Genomic DNA, 6,378 nt, shown 5'->3' with positions numbered 1-6,378 from the left:
GGCTCAGGTCATGATCCTGGAGTCCCGGGATCGAGTCCCGCATCGGGCTCCCTGCTCGGCAGGGAGTCTGCTTCTCCCTCTGACCCTCCTCCCTCTCATGCTCTCTGTCTCTCATTCTCTCTGTCTCAAATAAATAAATAAAATCTTTAAAAATAAATAAATAAATAAAAAATAAATAAAAAATAAAAAATGGCTTTAAAATTAACAATATGTGAAATAAAATATTGATTTACTTATACCAATATGTCTAATTGTAGCTCTTCCCTTTTTACTTCAGGCTGATGTATTAACATATTAAAAATTTGATTCAACTTTGGATAATGTTGCAGTATTTGCCTTCATGCCATGGAATCAAAAAGTTTCCTTGTATTCAGATTGGTCCTTGCACTATTCTCCTTCGTCATTTTAATGCTTAGGTATATTATGTTTCTATGTATTGACTTCATGAATATTTTTTCTGAACAGGAAACTTCATCCTTTAGGATGACTTGCTGTGTTCTTCTATAAAAGATAATAGAGAGAAGGCACATGAGGTTGAGAGCCAGAGGCCCCGCTGGATCCAAGGCATAGCTTTGGTTTCACTCCAGCTCGATACTCTTCTCCAGCTCGGTATTCTGTCAATTCCCTTAAACTTTTTAAAAATTTTACTTTAGTATAGTTGCCATACAATGTTACATTAGTTCCAAGTGTGCCACATAGTGATTTGACACTCTGTACGTTACTCAGTGCTCACCACAGTAAGTGTAGTTACCATCTGTCACTATACGGAGTCACTACAGTATTATTGACTATATTCCTCATGCTGTACTTTGCATTTATTTATTTCTTTATTATTTTTTGTACCTCTTAATCCCCTCTCCTATTCCACCCATCACCCCACACCCCTTTCCTCTGGCAACCACCAGGTCATTCTCTGTATTTATGAGTCTGTTTGTGGGTTTGTTTGATTTTTTCTTTGGTTGGTTGTTTTTTGTTATCTTTTGTAGATTCCACATATATGTGAAATCATATAGTATTTGCCTTTCTCTATCTGATTTACTTATCTTAGCGTAATGCCCTCTAGGTGCATCTGTGCTGCCATGCATGGCAAGATCTCATTCTTTTTTATAGCTGAGTGATAGTCCATTGGATATATATCACATCTTCTTTATCCATGAATTTTTCCATGGACACTTCGGTTGCTTGCATATCTTAGCTATTGTAAACAATGTTACAGTATACATAGGGGTAAGTATATCTTTTCAAGTTTTCATTTTCTTTGAGTAAATACCTAGCAGCATAATTACTGAGTGAGGTGGTATTTCTATTTTTAATTTTTTGTGGAACCTCCGTACCGTTTTCCACTTTCGCACCTTAGCTTCTTCTTTCTTTCTTTCTTTTTTTTTTTAAAAGATTTTATTTATTTATTTGACAGAGAGAGAAACAATGAGAGAGGGAACACAAGCAGGGGGAGTAGGAGAGGGAGAAGCAGGCTTCCCGCGGAGCAGGGAGCCCAATGCGGGGCTCGATCCCAGGACACTGGGATTATGACCTGAGCCGAAGGCTGATGCTTAACGACAGAGCCACCCAAGCGCCCGCACCTTAGCTTCTTTATTTGCAACACAAGCATGACCAGTCACTTCACAGGGATATAGAGCTAAATGGCACAGCTCTTATTCTTAAGAGGCAACCAATGTATTATTTTACTAACTGGTGAGTAAGTAATTATACTGTAGTATGGTAAGAACTCTGACAGTCAGTACACAAGAAACTGATATCAGGAGACTGAGCCACAAAGATCAAGTAAAACTTATCCTGATTACAGACTTATGTCTCTGGGGAAAAAGGGAACAGAGAGTGCAGATTCTGATAGTGGACTTTGGAGTCTCCGCCTACGTTCACGAACTTATGCTACCGCTTCCTAGCTGTGCGACTTTGGAAGACAGACTTTCTCTCTCAAAAGCTTCATCTACAGTATACAGAATGGGGATAGTGATACCTGAACTTCAGAGCTGTTGTCAGAATTAAATTAGATTACGTATGAAGGTGAAAAACTTTTGTGAAGTTTTTAGTGCATGTTGTTAGGCAGGGAAGAACATTTTAGGCAAAAGGAGCAATGCGTGCAAAAGTATGAAGGCAGGAGACAGCATCAACGGGGGGGAGCTGAAGCCAAATGGCTGCAGTATAAACATGAGATACAACTCTGGAAAGGTGGTCATGAACTAGATGCTGAAGGGACTTCATTGTGTGTGCTATGGTAAGGACTTTACATGGGAGCAGAAAGGTTTTAAGCAGGCAAGTGACATCAATATATATTAAATAACATTTTAGTAAAAACTTATGGATATGTTTAGGACTCACTGTTGCAAGAAGGAGATTTGTAGAACTGAAGAACACCGATCTATTTGAGCAGGACATAGAGATAACCTCTATTCTTAGAGTTAACTTAACCAGAAATAGTTTCCATATGCCATCTGTAACTGTTGTGGAGATTACTGTCATTATATGTCGGGCATTATGGAGAGCACACATTGAGCATTGGTGACTACACATTTTAAAATTTCTTCACTAACTGGAAGTGTGTGGTATCAACTAGACAAGAAGCCATCAAAGAGAACAACTTCATAAAAAGATTACTTCAATATGCATGATTCATATACAATGGTTAACTGGTATGATGGAGTCTACCATTTAGTTGAGATTCTTAAGAAACATTCTAGGATGTTCCATGTAGTCTATTTATTTTTATTTTTTTTTTAAAGATTTTATTTATTTATTAGAGACAGAGAGAATGAGAGAGAGAGAGAGCACATGAGAGGGGGGAGGGTCAGAGGGAGAAGCAGACTCCCCGCCGAGCAGGGAGCCCGATGCGGGACTCGATCCTGGGACTCCAGGATCATGACCTGAGCCAAAGGCAGTCGCTTAACCAACTGAGCCACCCAGGCGCCCCCATGTAGTCTATTTAAATATAACATGCAAATAAGAATGTAGCACTGTGGCAGATTGGAGCTAACACGGCGGTCACTAGCTGGGGTGATAAAGGAAACTTTTTTCTCTCTCTTACTTTGTCTACTTACCATTCTTTCTACAGTTCAAAAGCCCCTCATTTTATAACTCTTCCCTTGGTTTCTTCTTGTCTTATTATTCTTGCATCTCCGTCTCCTCCGTGGGCATATCTTCTTCCATATATACACCCCTGAAATGTAAGCATTTCCTTGGGCTTCCTCCTCTTCTATTTCTTGCACCACACAGTTTCCTAAGGGTGATATAATCCAAATCCATGGCTTCAACCTCACTTATACATTGATTAGTTCCAATCCCTGTTTTAACCTCTCTCCTGCCAGGTGTTTAGTCACTGGTACTCAGCTGTCTCTCAGACACTTCAGACTTAATCAATCTAAAGCTGAACCCATCATCTTCCTTCCCAAACTCCCCTGCTGATATCCTCCACCATCTATCTACCTAGTCACTCAAAAATAAAAGCTAAACAACCCCCTACCCCCGCACAAACCAAAACAAATAACAACAGCAACAAAGGAGAATAATTCTAACCACATCCCTTTTCTTCCCCTAAGTCTGATTAATTTTCCTTGTGATGATGTCTACTTTCTAATATTTTGCCTATCTTTTCATCCTTTCTGTTCCTACCATTGCATGATTTTCACATAGAAAGTCAGTGACATATCCTTGTAAGAGAGCTGTATATATATTTCTCCCCTATAGTTAGTTTATTTGGTGTTGACCCTGCCAAGACAAGTCTTTTCATCTACTTGCAGGAATGCCTCCTACTAAATATTACAAGTGTATACAACAATATACTAACTGTGGATAGGTTTGAGATTATGATTAGAAAAATTACAAAATTCATTCCTAATTGTTATAGACCTCAAGATACAGATAAAACCAATTTCTTATGTTGTCTTTCATCAAGGTCTTTGGTGTTAATTACTAAATATGGATCCATAAAGTGAACTTTTAACTCTTGTGGTCCTGTTGCAGATGGCTTCTGTGGTTTTTGTTCTTAAACATTGTTGTGTTTCATGACATAATGCCTTTTTAAGAAATTATTAAATAGGAAGTCTTTGCATTTGTGTTTATAACACTTTTGTTTACTTAGTTAACTAATCTTTTTGATAATTTGGATAAAACTTTGTTCATTAAATAGACTTCAGTCTGGGTCACTGCTAGGAAGAAAAGGAGAAAGTGTAAATTATGAAGATATCTCAGAACAGTAGAGTTTCCAACAATGGTAGTGGGATATAGTTCATGTTAGATCTCAGAGATAACTCAGTTGGCCCTAGAAGTCAGTAATAGAAGGGAAGCAGTAATGCAGAAATTCAAGGTATAAATTAATCCTGGCACCATGAAAAGATGTTGGAGGGCAAGAAAGGTGGAATAGATAGTCTGCAAAGTAGAATGGAATAGCCTTGAATTGAATTGACAGGTCAAGGCCACAGTACCTGGAACAGGACTCAAAGAAAGCAACTTTTCAGAACCTACCATCATGGGCTAGAACTGTGAGAATACATACTTTGAAATTCAAAACAAAGTTAGAGACACCCAGGAAAACGTGACCAATTGAACACACATGTTTATCTCCATGGGAGTCTACTAAACACCCATGTTTACTTCTAGGGATTCCATTAAAATTATAGTAAAGAATATAATAAAGATGTTGGCTCCCAAGTACAAGTTTGGGAAAGGAGGTGGTAGCAGTTTAGGGGCATCAACAGAATTTTGATAAATGGCAAGGAGCAGAACAGGTAATCAGTGATTTAACAATGCATTGTGGAGATGGTTGCCCAAGTGCAGAAATTTATTAAGACTAATTGAATTGTACACTTCAATGGCTCCATGTGTTGTCATGTACATTATATCTCAATAAAGCTGTTAAAATAATAAATTCATTATTGAAGTATCACATGCATACAGGAAGTTGCACAAATGTTGTGTCCAACTGCTAAATTTTCCCAAAATGAAAATGAAAATATCCCCAAGTTGTCCTATGTAGTTAACACTCAGATCACAATATAGAAAATATTAGCACCACAGATGTCCCCCTTATGCCCTTTCCTAAGCACTAATATCTCTTCCCCCAAGATATTTGTTATCCTGACTTCTAATATCACATCTTCCCAGTTTTTGTTTCTATAAATGGAAGCCATATACTACCTACTCTTCTGTAATTGGCTTTTTTGCTCAGCATTATATTTGTGAGGTTCATCCATGTTCTTGCACATTGCAGTTGTTGGTTCATTTTCCTTGCTCTAGAACATTCCATTGTATTAATAGGCCAAAATTTTTTCATCCATTATACTATTGATGGTTATTTGAACTACTAGGAATAGTACTACTGTGAATAATTTGTACATGTGGTTTTCATGCATTTCTGATGAGTATATATTTTAGATCATTGGGTATGCAAGTGTTCAACTTTAGTGGTTACTGCTAGCCAGTTTTTCAAAGTGTTTATCCTAATTTAAACTCCCAGCCTGTATGTGTATAGAACTTCCATTTGTCCCCACATTCTTGTCAACACTTAATATAATCATCTCTTTATTTTAGCCATTCTGGGGATTTTAGTATTTTAATTAATTGTGGTTTTAATTTGCATTTCCTTGAAGACTAATGAGACTGAGCACCTTCTCATATGCTAATTAGCCATTTGGATGTCTTTTCTTGTGTGTGAGAAATGGCTGTTCAAGTCTTTTGCCAATTTTTCAGTTGGGTTATCTGTTACTTATTTAGAATAGCTTTTAATTTACTATGGAAAAGTATTGTAACTATCTTCTCCCACTTGGTGGCATGCTTTTCATTCTGATAGTGGCATGTTTTAATAAACAAATTTTAATTTTATGCACTTAAATGTATAAATATGTTTATTTGTGGTTACTGCTTTTAGTTGGCTCTGTTTGAAGAATCTTTATTTCCCTAAGGACCTTCTACTGTGGGATCCTGATGGAAGACAGAACCCAGTCTTTTGTAACCCATGCATAATGTTTTAGTAATTAAGGGCCTCTGCCTGAATTGAGGATGTGTGAGGCAATCACTTAAAGCAATTTCTGCAAGTAGACCTTTATTTTGTCACTGTTTTCAAAAAGAAAATTGTGATTTTTTTTTATTGGGTTATTTTATTTACTCTGTGCTAGAAATTTGAGTAATGCGATCTTATTATAAGACATCAACAACACTAGAAAGTAGATGTCGTTGTTTTTCACTTTACAGATGAGGAAACCAAGGCTAACTGAGTGACATTAGTTTCCCAAGTGGCAGGGCTAATAAATGGTAGAAGTCTGGTCTGTTTGATCCAAAGTCATGCTCCAAAGCCAGATGCCCTTATAGATTCCATGTGTGCAGGGAACTTATTTGTTTTTTTGCTCACCATTGTATCATCAGCAG

General features: G+C 37.3%; 1 protein-coding gene across 1 annotated transcript in view; it reads left to right on the top strand.

The window, feature by feature from the left end:
• The window catches only part of ADAMTS19 (ADAM metallopeptidase with thrombospondin type 1 motif 19), a 214,333-nt gene that overhangs the window by 50,774 nt on the left and 157,181 nt on the right, over positions 1-6,378 (top strand). The window lies entirely within an intron of this gene.

The sequence above is a fragment of the Leptonychotes weddellii genome, chromosome 7, assembly GCF_054177405.1.
Source record: "Leptonychotes weddellii isolate Sample4059 chromosome 7, ASM5417740v2, whole genome shotgun sequence".
NCBI classification, from domain to species: Eukaryota; Metazoa; Chordata; class Mammalia; order Carnivora; family Phocidae; genus Leptonychotes; species Leptonychotes weddellii.
The sequence above is the reverse complement of the archived record's forward strand: the minus strand, read 5'-3'. Positions and strand labels throughout refer to the sequence as shown.